Source organism: Cryptomeria japonica, chromosome 1 (genome assembly GCF_030272615.1).
Source record: "Cryptomeria japonica chromosome 1, Sugi_1.0, whole genome shotgun sequence".
Classification (NCBI taxonomy): Eukaryota; Viridiplantae; Streptophyta; class Pinopsida; order Cupressales; family Cupressaceae; genus Cryptomeria; species Cryptomeria japonica.
The window spans coordinates 155212228-155236453 of NC_081405.1; the positions used below are offsets into that span (position 1 = coordinate 155212228).

Below are 24226 nucleotides of genomic sequence, written 5' to 3' on the forward strand. Positions count from 1 at the left end.
TTCTAATACTCCAACATATCCCCTCAAAGCACTTTGCTACTAAATGTCAATTTCATTCAGGATTACAGAATCTTTGATTTCACGAACCAAAAATTATTTTCTTAATTTAAAAATACTATAAAATTATCACACGAATCCATGAAATTATAATTAGAATATTTATATAGACTACCATTAGAAATGAACTCATTATTTTAAATGTAACTAAAACTTCATTTACATTGTAAAATATCTCTTAGTTTAATGAAAGATAAATTCATATCATGGTAGAAATTGTTAAACTATATTGAGAGATTGTATGATTATAGGTTCAACAAGGATTTGAGTTACATGATTTTGTATGTCTTCATTTGAAATACTAAAACTATCTATCTCCTTGTAGAACTGTAGTTAACCTCTTGTGATTTCATAAGCATAATCCTTGCTACAAGTTGGAACACCATAATTTTTCAAGTACTTTCAATTTAATTCTTTGAGTTGTTCATCCAATAAATACTTAATGTAATCCAAGGCATCTTTCTAAGTGGATCCTAGATTATCTCCTTTTTAACATGCTAGTGATGTTTTTTTTTTTTTCCTCAATCTATCTCACCCTTCACAAACAAGGATTTAAGTTCAAAGTAAAATAAATAAATTATGCTCATATCAAACCCAATATTTCATTTTATGAGTATACATAGAATATCATACATGTTAAATACGAAATTATTGCAGACCTTAAAGGATTTAATATCACACCTAAATCTAATGCTTAAACTTACAAGATCATTGAATTTTGATGGATAATCAATATTTTGAAGAATATTTTCTAAAAGAATCCGATCTATTGTTAACAAAGGTTGCAATGTGGTTGCATGAGTCCTTGAACTAATTGTTCCATTCTCAATTTGTTCTACCAAAATCAAAGAATGACTTGTAACAAGTGACTCAACTTCTTGCATCATAACATCGATATATGCTTCTCACTACATAAAAAATATATTTTTAAATAAAAAGCAATTATATATATATTAATTTATTAAAAAATCTAAAACTAAATTTAACACCATTTTAAGTACTAAAAGATAAATAATCCGCTAAAATATACACTACCACAAAATAATTTCAAAAAATTAACAAATTTGATAATATTCTAAGAAAAATAATATCATAAACTATAAAAGCACTAACACTAGTTCCCAAATACTTTTGTTAATTTTTTACTAGAAATTTGATATAATAGATATAGGAAAGATTAGGCAACAACTAAATAAACCTATATAAGGATGTTATTTTTTAAATAAATCTACAACGTGAGCCTATTAAACTTTTTATTATTATAAACCTAGTTATTGATTCCGCATTTAATAAAATTAAGATGTATGTGTGCAAGAAAATTATGTCATAAAAGAAGAAATGAAAATAGCTAAATAAAAAATTTCACATATAAAGAAGATGAATTAAAATATTTAGTGAAATTGAAGGTTATAAAATATGAAATCAATCATTTTAAGATAAATATGAAATCAATCATTTTAAGATTAATATGAATCTATAAGTAAAAACTATAAAAAAAAGATATATGTTAAGATCTAACATTATGAAGTATGTGAAAAAACATAAAATTAAAATAATAGTTAATGTTTGGGGTCTAGAAAAATTGATGATGTATTGTATGTATTTGTAAAATAGTTAAAGTAAATATTCTGTGAAAGATAAATTTTATTCTAAAATAAGAAAAATCATATCCATATTGCATCTTTAGAGGGAATGAGAGTATCTCGGCCTTGAATCTTTTCAGCTTCTCCATCCATTTGGTTGTTTGTCTAATACAATATCATATATATAACTTTCATATATTTAGGAAGATGGCTATATCTAGAAGTTGGATCTTACCTAAGAGTCACATAGAAGATTATTATCACAATCTTATAGAGATGTATTTTTAGATATATCTACATAAATTATGATTTAATGCTTATTTCTTGATAGCCTATGTGAAGAGTTTCAATTTAAATGTTGCATATGTTCTTATATATCATCTAAGTATATTGCAATTGCAAAGAACTTTGCTAGGTCATATCTAAATGCAAAATATCTCTCATCCTCACAAATTGCACATGTCATAAAAAAATATTCTACATGATCGTGGCGACTAAATTTCAATTCAGACAAACCAGACTCCCCTCACCATCTAAAATACAACCAATTAATAAATAATCACATAAAACCTCAATTACCCAAAATTACTAACAAACTTATTCTTTATAAAACTTAAATATAAAAAGTAGTAAAAATAAAATTAAGTATGTTGTCAATGGACCACTGGTCTACTCATGATGAGCCCACCAGAAATCAAATCTTGTTGAATGCAAGACTCACTGAATTCGGTGAAAAGTTTCTCATTGCCCACCATCCTAAACAGTCAATTATCTTAATATTTTTAACTCAAAGGTAAAATGGTATCCAAAACCCATGAATTGAAAATACATTAATATCAAGTGAACCCAAAATTCAGATGAAATATAAGTTAAAATGTTCCTTGTTTTCACAATCAGATTTATGTAAAAACTTTTGAGGTATTTACATTTAAAACAAAGATTATACCTATAGAAACATGATATCTATGGAGTCTAAGAATCCTAAAACTCAAGGCCGTGATGTTGAGATCTCTTTGGCATTGAATTTGGTGTTCTACTTTTCCTACGTGCGTTGAAATAGGAACCATGTCATGTTTGGAAAAGTTTAATAATAATTGATGAATCTTGGTACGTCGAAATGTAGGGAAGAACATGCTTTGGTTGGTTGATGAGTGTTTTATTGGCATGCGTTTAATATCCATTTAATGCAACCCTAAGAAATAATGATGGGGAAAAACCAAAACCCTATGAAACAAGTGTCACATAGTGGCTAGTAATTGCCATTTAGATTTGTAATAGTAATTGAGTATGTTTTTTTCAAACAATTATCAAATAGAAGAGATTAATAATTTTGTAACCATAACTTTAATTGAATCCTAACCTTAATTAAGTTGAAATCTTATTTGAACCCTAACTATAATACTGATTGAATATTAATTATAAATTTAATTGAATCCTAAATTTAATGCATAATAATCCATAACCTAAATTGAACACTAATCTTAACCCTTATCCAACCATATTTTGACTCTAATAAAAGTCATGTCTCTAATTCCAATTAGAACTTCAATCTTAATTAAATTGTATTCCAAACCTCTTTGAATCCTAACCATAATTTAACCCTAACACTAAATCAAAAGTTTTACCTATATGCCTAATTGATCCTTAACCCTAACTCCAATTTAATTTTATACCTAACCCTTACCCTAATTAAATCCTTACCCTAACCATGTTTGAACTATAACCATAATTGAAAAGGGACCCCAAATATATGAAAATGATGGCTCTGCATTTGCGTGGGTGTCGTGCTAGGGCCGATGTGCCCTATCCTATGTCCTGTACTCTGCTTGCTTCATTCCAGGGGAGGGGGGGGTTCTTGTTTGTTGGGGGTTGGTTTTTGCTTGCCTATGGTCGGGTTTTCTGGGTTGCTGCAGGGTTTTATTGCAACCCTTTTCTGTTTCTTCTGCTTTGGGTTGCTGTTAGGGGTGTTTGGGGTTTTGGGGTTGGGTTTTCTGCCCCTTTTCTTTTTCTTCTTTTGGTATTTTCCCTAGGTCCATGGAGAATAGAAGATTATCCTCTTCTTAGATGATCTCTGGAGATCTGGATATGGTGGATCTGTCTCATTTTATGCATGCATGTGGAAAGGAACACATTAGTCATTCCCAATCAGGGGTGGGCATCTCTTCTTCGAAATAGCCTTTTTGCATGAAAAAGGTGAATGGTTGTTTGGAGAGATCCCAAGATCGTCCAGTTTTGGTTATTCAACCTAAGCAAATTTTAGAGGATGTTGAATATTGGTGCAATCATGCTCTCATATGAAAATTTATCGGTCTTCACCTCTCTATACCTATTTTAGAGTCTTGGGCACGCCGTGTCTAGAATCTTGAAGGAGACATGGAGCTACTAATGGCAGCCAAAAACTATTTTCTGGTTTTTTTTTCCAACCTGGTAGACATGAAAAAGACTTTTGAGAGTCAGCCTTATTTTTTCAACTAGGTGGGACTCTTTATCCTTGGCATATTGGCTTTAATTCTACTGAGGAGCTTCCTTCTCATGTACCCATGTGGATCTAATTGCCAAGGCTTCCATTGGAATTCTAGAGAGAAGATATTCTTCACTCAATCTCACTACTTCTTGGTAAACCTATGGGTTCAACATCACAAACTCAAGATCGAAAGGTAATTTCCTATGCTCGTATGTGTAGAAGTTGATTTCAATAATCCTTTGCTAGACTCTATGGAAATTTGTTTGGGGACATCTTCTTGGATCCAACAGCTGGACTATGAGACCATGCCATTTAGATGCAAAATTTGTCATGAATATGGTCATTTACAACAGAGATGTCCTAGAAATAAATCTTCTAAACTGACTATTTTCGATCCTCCTCACTCTATTCTGGGGGAAGATAAGCGGATAGCCCCTATGCCTAATGGTCCTGATGATAAAGATGGCTTCATTCCTATCAAACCTTAGAATAAAGACAAAGAAAAGAAGAGAACCTGGTTGGATAGGAAAAATGATGTCACTCTAAATAGGTTTGATGTTCTAGACGATTTGGTCCAAGAGGAAGGAGTTCCAGTTGAAATGTCCTTGGGTGCCCAATTTCAGCATGAGGTGCTAGATGGGAATTCCAAGAAAGAGGATCGGGCCCTATCTTTGGAGAATCAATAGGATGTTCAAATGGTTATGGATTTGCCTTCCCATGTTCAGGACAACATACATCTTAGTGGGTCACACATCCCTAAACATGCAGTGGTCATGGCATCTACTCCTCCTTCCACTATACTAGCCTCTGGTTCTGTGAACAGTAACAAAGCCTTGCTTGTTTTAGGCTTGCAGCAGAAGACCCTCAAAAAGGGTTCTTTAGACAAACCTTTAAGGAGTGGACAAAAAATGGATCAGGAAAAGGTTAAGCTTATTGGTGATACTTTGGTTGAGTCGGGGTCTGTGAAGCCCATTGATTCCCACTTCTCTTAACCACATAAATGATTGTGCTCTCATGGAATGTAAGGGGGTTGAACAACATCCCTAGACAAAAGGTTGTTCACAGATTAATTGACTCTGAGTCTCCTGATGTTGTTTTTATTCAGGAAACCAAGCTTTCAGTGGATGGTTTGGCTAGTTATGCTTTGTGTGTTTGGCCCTAGGGCCTTTGGCAGGGAGTGAACTCTCATGGCAGTTCAGGGGGGATTGCTTGCTTCTGGAACCCGAGGAAAGTTTCCCCTTTATGGTGGTTTTCTAGCAGTTCTTCCATTTCTATGGTCGCTTCTAGCTTTGAGACTCGAGAAAGATGCCTCTTTTGTAATATTTTTGCTCCTACTGATCTTGTGGGTAAGTCACATCTTTGGGCTCACATCAATCTTGTTCTAGCTCAAGATCCTTTTCTCCCCTAGATTTTGGCTAGAGATTTTAATGTCGTTTCTAGTTTGGAGGAAAAGCGAGGTGGATTATTCAGGATAGATCTTTCCTCAAATTTATTCAAAGATAATATTGGTCTCTTGAATCTCATTGATGTGAAGCCAATTCATGGTGTCTTTACATGGAATAATAGGAGTGGTGTTGAGGCTATCTCTGAAAGGTTTGCTATATTTTTGGTTTCCTTCTATTGGGTGCATGATAGGTGGTCCACCAATTCAAAAATTCTTGATTGGAAGGGTTATGATCATTGGCCTATTAAGCTTTCTATTACATCTTTTAGAACCTCCAAAAATCCCTCTTTCAAATTTCAATAGATGTGGCTTCATGATTAGTTGTTGAGGGATCTTATAGCTGCTTGGTGGTATGAAGGGGTGCCTACCCACGGGCGTGGTCTGTACACCTTTGGTAAGAGATTACGACATGTGAAATATAGGTTTAAGAGGTGGAATAAACAATGTTTTGGGAATTTGTATAGACACATGATGGCAAATCAATCCAAGCTGGATGAGGTTTCATGTCAAATTAGGGATCAAGGGATGACTGTGGAGCTCAGTATGGATGAGTCCCTTGCTCTAAAGGACTTAGAAGAGTGGGAGTTGCATGAGGAGATTTTCTGGAAACAAAAGTCTCGTGTGGATTGGCTCCAAGAAGGTGATAGAAACACTTATTTTTTTCATATTTTTGTTAAGGCTTGAAGGTATGGTAACTCTATTACCTCTCTCATATCTTCATAAGGGGTTCATCTTTCATCTAAAGAAGAAATTGCTATGGAAGATGTTAGTTTTTTTTCTAATTTGTTTACCATAGAGGATCCTCAAGCTATGGTGGAAGAGAGGGCCATTTTGAACTGTATTCCCCCTCTTGTCTCTGTTGAAATGAATGATGCTCTCTTGCACCCCATTTTGTTGTCTAGACTTGAGGGGGTTGTGTTTCAAATGAAAAAAGGCAAGGCTACTAGCCCTGACGGGTTTCCTATTGAGTTTTTTCAAGAATTTCAAGAGATTATAAAGTATGATCTTCTAGATGTGGTCCAAGAAATCTCATAGGAATAAACAAATGCTCAAATATATGAATTCTACCTTCTTGGCTCTCATTCCTAAGAAGGAGAGGGCTAATAGCTTGGATCAGTACAGGCCTATTGCTTTATGTAATGTTGTCTACAAGATAATCACTAAATTGATTGCTGAACGACTCAAACCTCTCCTCTGCACTTTGGTTTCTAAGGAGAAAGGTGATTTCATTGATGGAATACAGATCCTTGATGGAGTTGTGATAGCAATGGAGGTTATTCATTCAATGGCTTCCTCTAAGGAGAAGGCTATGTTTATTAAACTTGACATGGCCAAAGCTTATGATAGGGTGAGCTTGGATTTCTTATAGAAGATCATTGTGGCTTTTGGTTTTGGAGAAGAGTGGGTGAATTGGGTTCTTAGTTGTGTGACTTCTACCTCTTTCTCGGTTCTTATTGTTAGGGGTCCCATAGATACTGAGAGAGGGGGGGGGGGTGAATCAGTATCTAACCGGTAATTAGAATTTCTCAACTTAAAACATGTAGCACATAATATAACAGTGTACCGGTATGCAAGAAATAATGCAATAAACAGAATCAAGAACATCCACATGAAAAACACACCATAACACAAGATGTTAATGAGGAAACCCAGTGTGGGAAAAACCTTGGTGGAATTTGTGACCCACAATATCCACTCACTGGCCAATAAGAGAATATTACTTACAATAGGGGCCTACACATGCAAGAAGGCCAACTGCCTAGAGCTCACTGCTCAATGGGAAGTCACACTAACTTACAATAAGGATTATACAAATCCAATATCTTGTACTGCTTTATAATAGCATCTTCTATGCCAGATTCAGTACTAGTTCCTGCTCTGTTCTTTTCATATACCTCTTGACCTATATTTCGCAGATTAGGTTTGCCTAATATTTTCTTTTATGCTTCTCTATCACATCTCATAAATGTCTACAATGATCTCTTTTATATATAAGAGTCATTTTACAATTTGCCAAGTCGGCTTACACATTTTTACAATAATAAACAAAATATAATATAACAAAATCCTATCGGCCTCTGTGCCGGTATACTTTCTTTCTTCTGTGCCGGTACCAGTGTCTTGAGTGTCGGTGTGGAGTGTGATCAACTGATGCCAGTATAATGTCTTTGCCGGTGCCATAGGATTGAAAGGTTGCCATCAATGACAAAACCTTCAATCACATACAATGTCTCATTGGAGTGTGCATATTTCTCTATATCATCTGCCGGTTTATCAATTTCCTCAGTCACTAGAGGCTCACTAGCCATATCTGACTCTTTTGTTGTATCTTTGTCTACTACTATGTTGATCTTCTGAGTATCAACATTCATAGTATATAGGACTTAAGGATTAGGATTATTATCCTCTACATCCATACTCTCGACTGTCGGTTGATCTTCATTAGTTGTTGATTTTACCAGTGGAGTATTTAAAGAAGGTGGGGGTAAGTTGTCTCTAACCTTGATACTTGGTGGTCCACCAACTTTACCTTTCCCCTTGTCTCTATCTTTCTAATATACCTTTATGGGTTTAGGGTTCCTGTACTCTTCTTGTTTTTCTTTCTCAACTAGGAATATATCCCATCCATCTTCTGTTTCCTTTGTCACTTCATTAACTCTTCCTGCCATTAGTGAAAAATGCCGGTGTGCAGTAGAGAATACTGACCGGTTGGCCTTTGCAATCAGGGCATCAATTTCTTGTGGAGAGTTTACCAGATATACAACAAGTAGCTTCTCAATTTTTATTTTCTTATCCAATTCTATCTCTGCCTATCTTCTTGCCTCTAGTCTTTTGATTAATTCATCTGGTATTTCATTGACTACTTCCATCAAAAATTTCTTGTACATATCCATGTGCAATATAACACTATTTTCAACTTATTCTTTCTCATTAGCTATTAGAGTGTCATATATTTTCTCTATGTTCTTCAGTTTACCTTCCTCTGTGATTTCATTCAGCAGTATATTAAGAGGGGCCAAGTCTCTATTTGTCCTTTTTTTCTTCTTGGGTGTCAGTTTCTTCTTTGGTGTGGCCTTTCTAACTGGAGATCTCACAGCTTGTTGCTTTTGCCTTGTCCTCCTAGGTGAAGGTGTGGTTGCCGGTGAGGGATCTCTTTTTCTTACAACTCTTTTAAAAGTTGCAGGCATGTCACTTCCTGAAGAAGTACCTACCGGTGATAGGTGAGTTTCAGGCTATGGAGCTGCTAACTCATCCTCTGTTATGTTGGTTTTCTTCAATACATCTTCCTTAATGGCTTTTGCTTGTCTAGACCCTTTCCTTACAACTGCCTCAACCTTTTTCACCCTTTTCTTTGATTGAATTTGGCTTTCTATGGTTTCAGAACTACCAAATAGTTCTTCTTTTGGTTCTCTGGGGGCTTCCAGAAGTGCTTTGGCATATGTTTCAACTATGTGATCATCTATTTCATAGCCCATCTCGGTTACCCAAACTATCCTTGGGATGACCGCTTCCATCCAGATTTCATCTTTCTTGATGACAAAGCATATATCATCTTTGTATTTGTCTATAATCTTCTGTGATAACCTTACTCTTTTCTTCATTTTGGCTTTTAATGCTTGGAAAAAGTCATGAATACTTTTTTCCTTGTTCTCACCCATGTTATTGAATAGTTGAGTCAATTTTTTGCCTACCGGTATGTCATATCCAAGTTCTTTGTAACCTATTTCGGGAACTTGTTTCGTTATATGTAGCATTAGGCATACTAACAGATTTCCAAATCTGAAAGTTCCTTTCTTGTCCTTCTTGATCTTTCCAAGATTGTCAATTAATTCATCCTTTAACCACTCACATATGTCAGTTTTTGCATTGTCTATGACCATGTCATAAGCACTCTTAATGCATAAACTTGAAACTAAATTAAGTCTATTAGCATGAGTAGCTTTATACCCTAATATCATACTGATGAATCTCACATTGACATCTTTTACGTCATTAACCCTTAGAGACCTCTTGTCAAATGTTGCACCAGTTAGGTTTATAACTAGGTCATTGGAAACTTTCTTGGTTTTATCTGGTCTTTTACCGGTGGTCGGTAACCCTGTGACAACTTTCACACTTTCCTTGGTGATCTTATGGATTGCATCTAACCAAAAAAATTCTCCATGTACCCTGCTTAAAACTATCCTAATCACATTATTTGGAAATTCAAGAATGCTAAGGATCTCTGTAAATCCTAGGGTCTCAATGATCTTGTGTTCATCTTTTACATTGCCAGTATTACCACATATCACAGTTTTATACATGGTTTTAATTTCCTCATCTTCTAACTCTTCAATGTTGCAGTGGATGTACATTTTGGGGTCTTCAGCATATACAACTCACTTAGGAATTTGAGAAAAAGCACCTAAGGTATCATCCTTCTTTGCTATCTCAGAAACTAACTGAAATATGGGCCTAGGTCTTTTTATTACTTCAACAATAGTAGGGTTTGCTATATATTCAATTGCAGAGGTGGATGCCATGATTAAATACCTTTTACTGCCTTGGATGGATGATTTCTTGGAGTGTTCTTGCTTCTTGGTCGAAATGCCTTAGCTTGGAATCTTTGCGCTCTTCAAAAATTTGAAATCACGGTGAAATGAAATGGAGCCAAAACCTTAATTTTATAATGTCTTTTCACATTAATTGCATGTCGGTTAAGTATTCACTTAACATTGTTTGCTGGTAATAAGTAATTTCCAACTTCTTATCTCCAACCGAGGGAATAATAGCACATGTATCAATAGATTGCCAAACCCTCAAGGAAATTTTCTTCAATTAGATGAAGAACTTCCTGTTGGTGGAGCACTGCTCTATCCTTCTGGTGAAGCATCACTCTATCCTACCAGTGAAGTATTGATTGGTTCTACCATTGGAGGAGTATTCCCAATATTTAGATCACCTTTTCTAATCCATTGTTTTGAGAATTCTTGCTTAGCCTCTTCAACTTTTTCTTTACCTTTCAAGCTAGAACTTTTGTTGTCTACCAGTGTTCCTTTACTTCTATAGAATTTAGCAATATGCCCAATCTTGTTACATGCATAACAAGTTACATTATTTTTTTGAATAGCTTTCCCATAACCTATGCTAGTTTGTGTTCTGCATTGATTAGATAAATGTCCAAATCTTTCACAAACATAACATCTCACATTCATTTTGCAGTTTTCAAAGTTGTGACCAACTTTGTTGCATTTAGAACATTGACCGGTGGGTGTGTTGATATTCTGATAATTTCTAGATCTACATTCATTTGCTCTATGACCATACTTATTATAGTTAAAGCATTTACCATTGAATTTATAAGCATTAGGTTGTCTTACCGGTTTGCTATGATCCTGAGTATTTGCAGTACCAGAGCTTTCACCAACTTCAAAGCCAATTCTAGAAGTGTCACCTTTAGGTTTTTGATTCTTCAGCAAGGTGCCAAGTTCCTTTGAGCTTTTTTTGAATTTTTCTTTGTGTTGATTTGCAGTTTCTAGTTCTCTTTCTAGGACTTCTTTTTGTCTCATCAGTTCATTTGAGTCATTTTGAGTATGCATCAGATCTGTCTTCAACATGTCATTTTCATAGCTAAGTTTTGTGTTCTCATTTGCTACATCACTTAGTCTTCTGGTCAATTCTTCTTCGTTCTTCTTCCTATCCTCAATTCTTTGCAAAATCTCAGTCATATCCTGCATCTCATTCTTTGTTGTCATGATCTCTTGTTTTAACTTGCTTATCATATCATTAAGTGATTCCTTTTCATCATTCTCATTTTGCAATTTTTCACAAAGTTCCCTTCTCTTATTTCTTGCAACAATAAAATTTTCTTGAAGTGCCTGAATGATGTCCTGAGCTGCTCTTAAATCATCTTCTAATTTGATATTTTTCAACTTTTCTGCATCATAGTCTGTAAGAGCTCCTTCCAGTTGCTTCATCAGATTTTCCATCTTTACCGGTGTCAAGATCTTCCTCAAGCTGTTAGGCTTTTGAAAATAGAGGACCGGGCTCTGATACCAATTGTTAGGGGTCCCACAGATACTGAGAGGGGGGGGTGAATCAATATCTAACCGGTAATTAGAATTTCTCAACTTAAAACATGTAGAACATAATATAACAGTGTACCAGTATGCAAGAAATAATGCAATAAACAGAATCAAGAACATCCACATGAAAAACACACCATAACACAAGATGTTAATGAGGAAACCCGATGTGCAAAAAACCTCGGTGGGATTTGTGACCCATAATATTCACTCATTGGCCAATAAGAGAATATTACTTACAATAGGGGCCTGCACATGTAGGAAGGCCAACTGCCTAGAGCTCACTGCTCAATGGGAAGTCACACTGACTTACAATAAGGATTATACAAATCCAATATCTTGTACTGCTTTACAATAGCATCTTCTATGCCAGATTCAGTACCGGTTCCTACTCTGTTCTTTTCATATACCTCTTGACCTATATTTCGCACATTAGGTCTGCTTAATATTTTCTTTTATGCTTCTCTATCACATCTCATAAATGTCTACAATGATCTCTTTTATATATAAGAGTCATTTTACAATTTTCCAAGTCAGCTTAGACATTTTTACAATAATAAACAAAATATAATATAACAAAATCCTGTTAGCCTCTATGCCGGTGCCGGTGTCCTGAGTGTTGGTGTGGTGTGTGATCAGCTGATGCTGGTATAATGTCTTTGCCGGTGCCATATGATTGCAAGGTTTCCATCAATGACAAAACCTTCAATCACATACAATGTGTCATTGGAGTGTGCATATGCCAACAGTTATTAATGGAGAAACCTCATAATTGTTTAGTGCTTCATGGGGGCTTTGGCAAGGGGACCCTTTATCTCCCTATTTATTTATTCTCATGGCTGAAGGTCTTGGCAGATTTCTCACTTCTTAGGTGAGACATGGTCTTATTCAGGGTTGGAGTTGGAGCAATGCTCTACCTCCCTACTCTCATCTTTAGTTTGTGGATGGCATAGGTTTGATGGGCAGGGCCAGAATAAATGAGGTAGTGAATTTCAGGAGAGCTTTGGATATCTATTGCAAAGCCCCAGGTCAGAAAATTAATGAAGATAAATCATCCATATATTTCTTTAATACCCCTCAGCTTATTTAGAATAAGATTGCCAGGATCCTCAGATTTTAGATGGGGCCCCTTCCTTTGTTGTACCTCAGGATTCCTTTAGATTTGGGGGTTCAATGCGAAGATTTTTGGCAAGGAATTTTGGATAAATTTCATTGCAACATTAATCATTGGACTTATAGGTGGTTATCCTCTGCTGGAAGAGTGATTCTTCTGAAGACTATGGTGCAAGCGCTTCCCATTTATAGGTGTTTTGTGCAGGCTCCCCTCTCCATCTTTGTGAGAGAGTTCGATGCTCTTTCCCATCAATTTCTTTGGTCTAGTAGTTTTCTTGTTTCTTAGTGTATTTTTGTTAAATGGGACTCTGTTTCTAGACCAAGACATGCTGGGGGTCTTGGCCTCAGATCTATTGCTTTGGTTAGCAAGGCCTTGGCGGCTAAGCTGTATTGGAGGTGTTGTAACAGTCGGGATCAGGACTGGGCCAAGATTTTAATCCACAAGTATCTCCCTGGTGCTAATGATCATGAGGTGCCTCATCTTAGTTAAGTGGACAGGGGCTCTTGTATCTGGGATACTCTTAAAAAAGGTGCCCAACTTATTAAAGATGGCCTTTTCTGGATTTGTAATAGAGGCTCTAAATCTCTTTTTTGGCAGGACTCTTGGGATGGTCACTCTCCTATTCTGTCTAGTTATCCACAACTTCAACCTCTTTGCAACATTTTCACTGATGTTGGATGGGTTAAGGTGGAGAATTTTAAAACGGTTAGGTGCATGGGACAGGTTGAGGTGACTTGTTGGAAGGATCCTCTTGAATGGCCCTTGGGTGGCTTAGATGAAGATCGTGTGGTCTTGGTTAATATCTTGGAGGGTAGGTTATGTAATTCCCTCAAGAAGGAAATTTTTTGGCTTGGGGTCCTAACCCAAAAGGCAAGTTTTTTGTTGCTGAAGGTTATGCTCAACTTGATAGGCAATTGCATGGCCTGACATATGTTCCCTAGTGGAAGAAGGTTTGTAATAGCTTCTCTTGGCCAAAATGTAATTTTTTCTTATGGCCGGTTGCTCAGAGGAAATGCCTCACATGGGAGAATCTTCGTAAGAGAGGCTTCCAAGGACCATCTATCCGTTATCTATGTATGCATAATGAGGAAGACTGCTCCCACTTGTTTTTTCTATGCCCTTTCTCTAGGGAGATTTGAAACAAGTGGTGGGAGGCTTGGCAACATGCTTGTTTTCATGCCACCTCCTTAATTGACTTTTGGGATAGCTTGGGCAGACCCCCAACAAAGACCTCTTTTCTTCAAGTGGCTTGGGCTATTGGGTCAGCCCTTATTATTTGGAATTTGTGGCTAGAAAGGAATCAAAGGGTCTTTTGTTATTCACATATAGGGAGTCAGCTCTGGTCAAAGATAGTTAATAGGTTTTAGGATATGATCTTGACTAAGTGCAATTTGTTTGAAAATGTTGATCTGGGCGATTATGCTATTGTAAGGAATCTGCAATTGGAAAACATTAAAATGGACTGTGCTACTGGAAATAGATCTCAACATGCGGAGTAGTGGATAAGTAGAGATGGAAGGTGAATTCCCCCTCCTGTGAGAATATTAAAAGTTAATATAGATGGCTCTTCCTGTGGGAATCCTAGACATGCAAGTATTGGAGGTATAGGTAGAGGTGATGATGGTTTTGCAGTTTTTTCTTCTCTATTTATAATGGGTAGCACTCTAACAATCTTATGGAGGCCCTAGCTATTAAGATTGTTGTTGAGCGAGGTTGTTCTTTAGGATGGAGGAAGATTATTTGTGAGTCAAAGTCTCAGATTGTTGTGGACATGTTGAACAAACAAATTTGAATGATGTGAGTTGGCAATTTGCTTCTATGGTCAGACAGATTTTACAACTATGTAATACATTGGAATTTGTCTCCTTTTGTCATATTCCTAGAGAGTGGAATAGAGTTGCTAATTGTTTGGCCAAGTGGGCTTTAGGGCATGTTGATGGCTGGGATTTTAGTGGAAGGGATGGTCTACTACCTAATTATCTCAAAAATTTAGATAGGTTAATGGTAGAAGACAGAATGATGCAAGAGCACCTAGTGGTGTAGGATCATTTTCCCTTTTATGTTTGTTTCCTTTTCATTGTCATTTTTGAGGCCCTTCGAGGCTCTGGATGAGCCTAGTTTTTGGTGTTTTCACAATCAGATTTATGTAAAAACTTTTGAGGTATTTACATTTAAAACAAAGATTATACCTGTAGAAACATGATATCTACGGAGTCTAAGAATCCTAAAACTCAAGGCTGTGATGTTGAGATCTCTTTGGCATTCACTTGCATTCCCTTCAAACTATTATATACCTATTGATGGCATATTTTCTTATAATAATAAATAATAATTTATGAGGTGGATAAAGGTTAGGGCTCTTTCAAAATTTTTCCTGTTTAATTAATAAAAAAAAAATTGGTTTCTTTTATTTCCTTTTGAAAATGTTGATCTATTCTAAGATGTTTGATATTTTGACCTATTTTCTTTTGAACATGTATTTAATCTCACTAATAAGACGAGCAAAATGTTGAGCATATAAAGGAGCCTCTGAAATCCCAATAACAATATCTTTGACATCTTAATTTGTTTTTAGAAGAAAAATCTAAAAAGATACAAGAAGCTCTCTTAATTGCTTCAATCATTAGAATAATTTATATGTATTTTTTTTAGATATAATTAGTGAATTTTTAGACACTAAAAATATTTTATTCCATCTCTGTATTGTGGACATTCTACCTATTATTGACAAAAAGCTTTCAAAATCTATCATTTAACAAAACAAAATTACTGTAATAGGTCGTAGATGAAACTTTGCTTGCATTATCCCAACTTGTGAAACATCATTTTCCTCCTAATTTACAATAGAGTTAAGATTATTTATTCATATTAATGGCACTACATTACTATAAAGCTGAAGATTGTGGGACTTGGAAAAACACAAATTAGGAGGAAAAATGGAGATTAGATCCATTGCAAGCAAAGTTTGTTTGTTTCTCTTTTACACATAGAATTGAATATTGCAAGGAATGCTTGTTTGTTTCCAATTTATAGAGGAAAATCATTTGTGAAGAAGGTGGGTGCAAATTTTCTACTTCTTTTAGTATGCAATGAATTTGGTGTTCTACTTTTCCCGTGTGCATTGAAATAGGAACCATGTTGTGTTTGGCAAGGTTTAATAATAATTGATGAATCTTGGTACGTCGAAATGTAAGGAAGAACATGCTTTGGTTGGTTGATGAGTGCTTTATTGGCATGCGTTTAATATCCATTTAATGCAACCCTAAGAAATAATGATGGGGAAAAACAAAAACTCTATGAAACAAGTGTCACGTAGTGGCTAGTACTCGCCATTTAGATTTGTAATAGTAATCGAGTATGTTTTTTTTCAAACAATTATCAAATAGAAGAGATTAATTTTTTTTTTAACCATAACTTTAATTGAATCCTAACCTTAATTAAGTTGTAATCCTATTTGAACCCTAACTATAATACTAATTGAATGTTAATTATAAATTTAATTGAATCCATATTTAATGCATAATAATCCATAGCCTAAATTGAGCACTAATCTTTACCCTTATCCTAACCATATTTTAACTCTAATAAAAGTCATGTCTCTAATTCCAATTATAACTTTAATCTTAATTGAATTGTATTCCAAACCTCTTTGAATCCTAACCATAATTTAACCCTAACACTAAATCAAAAGTTTTACCTATATGCCTAGTTAATCCTTAACCCTAACTCCAATTTAACTTTATACCTAACCCTTACCCTAATTAAATCCTTACCTTAACCATGTTTGAACTATAACCATAATTGAAAAGGAACCCCAAATATATGAAAATGATGGCTCTGCGTTTGCGTGGGTGTCGTGCTAGGGCCGATGTGCCCTATCCTGTGTCCTACGCTCTGCTTGCTTCATTCCAGGGGAGGGGGGTGGTTCATGTTTGCTGGGGGTTGGTTTTTGCTTGCCTATGGTCAGGTTTTCTGGGTTGCTGCAGGGTTTTTTTGCAACCCTTTTCTATTTCTTCTGCTCTGGGTTCCCGTTAGGGGTGTGTGGGGTTTTGGGGTTGGGTTTTCTATCCCTTTTCTTTTTCTTCTTTTGGTATTTTCTCTAGTTTCATGGAGAATAGAGGATTATCCTCTTCTTAGATGATCTCTGGAGATTTGGATATGGCAGATCTATCTCATTTGATGCATGCATGTGGAAAGGAACACATTATTCATTCCCAATTAGGGGCAAGCGTCTCTTCTTCGAAAGATCCTTTTCACATGAAAAAGGTGAATGGTTGTTTGGAGAGATCCCAATCGTCCAGTTCTGTTTATTCAACCTGAGCACATTTCAGAGGATGTTGAATATTAGTGTAATCATGCTCTCATATGCAAATTTATTGGTCTTCACCTCTCTATACTTGTTTTAGAGTCTTGATCACACCGTGTTTGGAATTTAGGAGGAGACATGGATCTACTTATAGCAGCCAATAACTATTTTCTAGTTATTTTTTCTAGCTTGGCAGATAGGAACAAGGCTTTTGAGGGTGGCCCTTATTTTTTCAACCAGGTGGGAATCTTTATCAAACCTTGGCATATTGGCTTTAATTCTACTAAGGAGCTTCCCTCTCATGATTTCCAAGGCTTCGGTTGGAATTCTGGAGAGAAGATATTCTTCACCTAATCTCACTGCTTCTTGGTAAACCTGTGGGTTCGGCTTCACAAACTCAAGATAAAAAGGTAATTTCCTATGCTCGTATATGTGTAGAAGTTGATTTAAATAATCCTTTGCCAGACTCTATGGAAATCTGTTTGGGGACATCTCCTTGGATCCAACAGTTGGACTATGAGATCCTACCATTTAGATACAAAATTTGTCATGAATATGGTCATTTATAGCAAAGGTCCCATAAATAAATATTCTAAAATTACTATTTCTAATCCTCATCACTCTATTCTGGGGGAAGATAAGGGGAAATCCCCTATGCCTAATGGTCATGTGGATAAGGATGCCTTCATTCCATTCAAACCTCTGAATAAAGAGAAATGAAAGAAGAGAACCTGGTTGGATAGGAAAAATGATGTCATCGTAAATAGGTTTGATATTCTAGAGGATTTGGTGCAAGAGGAAGGAGTTCCAGTTCACATGTCCTTGGGTGCCCAATTTTAGCATGAGGTGCTGGATGGGGATTCCAAGAAAGAGGGTCAAGCCCTATCTTTGGAGAATCAATAGGATGTTCAAATGGTTATGGATTTGCCTTCCCATGTTTGGGACAACAGAGATCTTAGTGGGTCATAGGTCCTTGAAGGTGCAGTGGTCATGGCATCTACTCCTCCTTCCACTATAGTGGCCTCAGGTTCTGTGAAGATTAACAAAGCCCCACATGTTTTAGGCTTGCAACAGAAGACCCTCAAAAAGGGTTCTTTAGACAAACCTTTAAGGAGTGGATGAAAAATAGATCCTGGGAAAAGGTTAAGCTTATTGGTGATACTTTGGTTGAGTCAGGGTCTGTGAAGCCCATTGATTCCCACTTCTCTCAACCACATAAATGATTGTGCTCTCATGGAATGTAAGGGGATTGAACAACATCCCTAGACAAAAGGTTGTTCACAGATTAATTGACTATGAGTCTCCTAATGTTTTTTTTATTCAAGAAACCAAGCTTTCAGTGGATGGTTTGGCCAGTTGTGCTTTGCATGTCTGGCTAGGGCCTTTGGCAGGAAGTGTTCTCTCATGGTAGTTTGGGGGGGTTGCTTTCTTTTGGAACCCGTGGAAAAATTCCCCTTTGTGGTGGTTTTCTAGTAGGTCTTCCATTTCTATGGTTGCTTCTAGCTTTGAGACTAAAGAAATATGCCTCATCCCTAATATTTATGCTCCTACTAATCTTGTGGGTAAGTCACATATTTGGGCTCACATCAATCTTGTTCATGCTCAAGATCCTTTTCTCCCCTGGATTTTGGTTGTAAATTTTAATGTTGTTACTAGTTTGGAGGAAAAGTGAGGTGGGTTATTCAGGCTTGATCCTTCCTCAAATTTACTCAAAGATAATATTGTTCTCTTGAATCTCATTGATGTGAAGCCAATTAATGATGTCTTTACATGGAATACTAGGAGGAGTGGTGTTGAGGCTATCTCAATAAGGCTTGATAGATTTTTGGTTTCCTTCTATTGGGTGCATGATAGGTGGTCCACCAGTTCAGAAATTCTTAATAGGAGGGGTTTCTTATCATTGGCCTATTAAGCTTTCTATTACATCTTTTAGAACCTCTAAAAATACCTGTTTCAAATTAAAATTGATGTGGTTTCATGATCAGTCGTTGAGGGATCTTATGGTTGATTGGTGGTATGAAGGGGTGCCTATGTACACCTTTGGGAAGAGATTATAACATGTGAAATACAAGCTAAAGAGGTGGAATAAACAATGTTTTGGGAATCTGCATAGACACAAGATGGCAGCTCATTCCAAGCTGGATGAGGTTATGCGTCAAATTAGGGATCAAGGGATGACTGTTGAGCTCAATATGACTGAGTCCCTTGCTCTAATGGACTTAGAAGAGTGGGAGTTGCGTGAGAAGATTTTTGAGAAACAAAAGTCTCGTGTGGATTGGCTCCAAGAAGGTGATAGAAAAACTTCTTTTTTTTCATAATTATGTTAAGGCTTGAAGGTATGGTAACTCTATTATCTCTTTCATATCTTCAGAAGGGGTTCATCTTTCATCTAAAGAATAAATTTCTACAAAAGCTGTCAGTTTTTTTTCTAATTTGTTTACCAAAGAGGTTCCTCAAGCTATTGTGGAAGAGAGGGCCATCTTAAACTATATTCCCCCTCTTGTCTATGTTGAAATGAATGCACCCCATTTTGTTGTCTGAACCTGAGGGGGTTGTGTTTCAAATGAAAAAAGGTAAGGCTCCTGGCCCTGACGAGTTTCCTATTGAGTTTTTTCAAGAATTTTGGGAGATTATAAAGTATGATCTTTTAGATGTGGTCCAAGAATCTCATAGGAATAAATAAATGCTCAAATCTAAAAAATTCACCTTCTTGTCTCTCGTTCCTAAGAAGGAGGGGGCTAATAGCTTGGATCAGTACAAGCCTACTACTTTATGTAATGATGTCTACAAGATAATCACTAAATTGATTGATGAACAACTCAAACCTCTGCTTAGCACTTTGGTTTCTAAGGAGCAAGGTGGTTTCATTGATGGAAGACATATCCTTGATGGAGTTGTGATAACAATGGAGGCTATTCATTCGATGGCTTCCTCCAAGGAGAAGGCTATGTTTGTTAAACTTGACATGGCCAAAGCTTATGATAGGGTGAGTTGGGAATTCTTACAGAAGATCATTTTGGCTTTTGGTTTTGGAGAAGAGTGGGTGAATTGGGTTCTTAGTTGTGTGACTTCTACCTCTTTCCGAGTTCTTATTAATGGGGAACCCTCATAATTGTTTAGCGCTTCGTGGGGGCTTCGACAACTAGACCCTATATCTCCCTATTTATTTATTCTCATGGCTGAAGGTCTTAGCAGATTTCTCACTTCCCAAGTGAGACATGGTCTTATTCAAGGCTGGAGTTGGAGCAATGCTTTAGCTCCCTACTCTCATCTTCAGTTTGTGGATGACATAGGTTTGGTGGGCAGGGCCAGAATCAGTGAGGCAGTGAATTTCAAGAGAGCTTTGGATATCTATTGCAAAGCCTTAGGTCAGAAAATTAATAAAGATAAATCATCCATATATTTCTAGTGGTGGTGCTGGTGGTTCTTTTAGGATCCTTTTAGTTTTTGTTGCTGTTTTGGTGGGCTAAGGCCTATTCTTTGAATTTCTGTGATTTCTGAATAAATCTTTACCCCTTTTTTCAAAAAACAAAAACAAAAAAACTATAACCATAATTTAACTGTATCTCAATAATTTATTTTATAACCTTAATTAAATAGTAATTGAATCATAGTCCTAACCCTAATTGAACCCTACTCCTATTTAAACTCTAACATTGAGCTATAAATCTAACCCTAATTAAAATATAATCCTAACCCTTTTTGTAATAGTAATTGAATATATTTTTTTCAAACAATTTGCAAATAGAAGAGATAAATTAAAAGAATTATATAAAATCAATTTATTTATTTATTTTCAATTAGAATACTGTAACCCTTCTAAAAAATAATATTTATTTGAGAATGTGATTAGTGCATAGATCATAGTAGTAAAGAAAATTTAAATAAAAACTGTAGCAAATGAGATGAAAGTGAGAACAATTTATATTTATATTACATTGTATTAATATTTATTATTTCACAATTAATTAATAATCAATTAATTCTAGCATCAAAATATTTTCACCTAGTTTCAATAATAAAGGTAAAATTTATTTGTCATGATAGTTACCTTGTAACATATATCAAATTAGAAAAAGTTTAGATTTATTATCAAATTTTTATATTGCCAATTGCCTGATAACTAAAATAAAGCTTTAAAAGATTTAAAGAGATACAAATTCTAAATAATTGCAAAATAAAATTAAACCATACTAAATATTATTTTAATGACCTAAAAATTTGCCTAAAAAATTTCATTTAGAAAATGGATCCGGGAAATCCGGGTAATAAGATGCAAATTATTTGAGCCAATTAGATTGAAGAAAAATAATTTTTGTAATTTGAAAACTTAAAAATCATGCATCTTAACTATTAAAAAAAATAAAAAAAACATCGGAAGAAAAAAATCGTAGATATAATTGGTGGAAAAACAATTTAGTAATAATGAGTTAATGAAAATTGGTTCAACCTGTAGACACCTAAAAGTTACACAATCAATTAAGTAAATTTTATTCATTTCTAATTCCTCCAATTAATTAAATTAAGGTTTAATTAATATCCCTATTCCTCTAATTATCCCATTAATCAAATTAAAAATTTGATTCAACCCTATTCTTCTAGCCTAGCCTATTAATTGAACTAAGGTTCAATTAAGTACCCTTAGCCATTTAATTGAATAAATTCTATTTATTTAATTAAAACCCCTTTCCCCCTTTTTGATTAAATTTACATTTAATTAAAAATCCCCTTTACAAATATGTATATTTATAATACGTATAATATGTATAATATGTTAAATATGATATTTCATGTATATATATGTATATATAATGTGTATATATTTAATATATAATATATATACACATTATATATATACATATATATGTATGTATATATGTATATACATGTATATACATATATACATACATATATATGTATATACATACATATATATGTATATATATGTATATACACATACATAAATATATACACACATATGTGTGTATGTATGTGTATTTCCTTATGATATTTTATGTGTATTATATGTATGTTTATATATACGTTTATTGATATATATTGTCTTTTGATATCTTATTGTATTGTATTGTATTCCCCTCTCTCTCTCTCACTCTCTCTCAGGACCCCACATAACACCTAATGACCTCTTTGGACCATGTATGATATCTCAAGGGGTCAAATGGTGTCTTAAGGGGTCATATGGTGTTTTAACACGTGTGGCTCAATTAGGACCCCACGTGACCCCTAATGACATCATGTGACATGTATTCCTCTCCCCCCATCTTCCTCCCTCCCTTTTCTCCCCCCCCTCTCTCTCTCTCTCTCTCTGTCTCTCTGTCCCTCCGGACCCCACATAACACAACATGACCCTTTAGGAGCTTATGATGTCCTAAGGGGTCATACGGTGTTCCAAGGTGGCAAGATGAACCATTATTACAATATAAAAAGCAGTGCCAATATTTCTTACAAATTTGACACCGGGGTCATAGGGTGTCCTAAGGGGTCATATGATACCATATGACCTCTTAGAACACCATACAACCCATAACGATACCATATGGTGTCTTAAGGGGTCATATGGTGTCTTAAAGGGTGGTAGGACACAATATGACCCCTAAGGACACATTACATGACCCATAACGACACCTAAGAGGTCATGTGGTGTCCTAAGGGTTCATATGACACTATATGACCCCACATAACACCACATGACCCTTTAGGAGAATATGACGTCCTAAGGGGTCATACGGTATCCTAAGGTGGCAAGATGAACCATTATTACAATATAAAAAGAAGTACCAATACTGATTAAAAGAATAACAAACCAGTATGCTCCGCCTCTCTCCCTTCCTCCATACCCCATCCCTCTCTCTCTTCTTCTCTCCCTCCCCACTCTTTCTCTCTCCCTATCCCCTTTATCTCCCTTACTTTATATAGTTGTATTGCAATTATGTCTAGCATGTAGTGGTCACCATTTGGATGAACAATTGACCTAATAATCCCAAGGTCCACAGTTTGAGCAGCAGAGGCTATGCTTTCCTTGATATTATTATCATTTGAATAAGTGTACAAAACCCATTGTGCATCATCCCTCAACCACACTCCTCATGTTGTTGGGATTTGGGAAATCTTTGGTAATGCACATTTTTTCTTTCCAATTTGTTCCCCTACAATTCTCAGAATACTAAGAGCCACACGATAGAGTTTTTTCCTAGCTGATGGTCTAGCTAACGATCTCAAATAAATATTATCACATTTTTGCAGTCATGTCAAATAAATATTCACATTTTGTAGTCATGTCAAATAAATAAGAGTTAATTAAAAGATGTATGTATATATTTTATTAATGATAATTAAACTTTAATCTCTCTCTCTCTCTCTCTCCCTTGCTTTTCCTCTCTCCCTCTCTCCCTCTCTCTCTCTCTCTCTCTCTCTCTCCCTTGCTTTTCCTCTCTCCCTCTCTCCCTCCCTCTCTCTCTCCCTCTCCCTCTCTCCCTCTCTCTCTCTCTCCCTCCCTCTCCCTCTCTCCCCCTCTCCCTCTATCTCCCTCTCTCCCTTTTCCATCCTCTCTCTCTCTCTCTCTCTCTCTCTCTCTCTCTCTCTCTCTCTCTTCCATTCTCTCTCTCTCCCTCCCTCCCTTTTCCACCCTCTCTCTCCCTTTTTCCACCCTCTCTCTCCCTTTTCCATTCTCTCTCCCTCCCTCCCTCCCTCTCCCTCTCCCTCTCCCTCTCCCTCTCCCTCTCTCATCTCTCCTCTCTCTCCTTTCTCTTCTCTCTCTCTCTCTCTCTCTCTCTCTCTCTCTCCCTCACTTTTCCTCTCTCCTCCCTCCCTCCTCTCTCTCCCTCTCCCTCCTCTCCCTCTCTCCTCTCTCTCTCTCCCCTCCCTCTCCCTCTCTCCCCCTCTCCCTCTCTCCCCCCTCTCCCTCTCTCTCCTCTCTCTCTCTCTCTCTCTCTCTCTCTCTCTCCTCTCTCTCTCTCTCTCTCTCTCTCTCTCTCTCTCTCTCTCTCTCTCTCTCTCCCTTTCTCTTTTCCATTCTCTCTCTCCCTCCCTCCCTTTTTCACCCTCTCTCTCCCTTTTCCATTCTCTCTCTCCCTCCCTCCCTCTCCCTCTCCCTCTCCCTCTCTCATCTCTCCCCCCTCTCTCTCTCTCTCCATCTCCCTCACTCCCCCCCTCTCTCATCCTCTCCCTCTCTC

At 36.2% G+C, this 24226-nt stretch overlaps 1 pseudogene; it reads right to left on the minus strand.

Annotated features, from left to right (window-relative positions):
• Positions 1–276: 276 nt before the first annotated feature.
• The window catches only part of LOC131051808 (alpha pinene synthase, chloroplastic-like), a 95624-nt pseudogene continuing 71674 nt past the window's right edge, over positions 277–24226 (minus strand).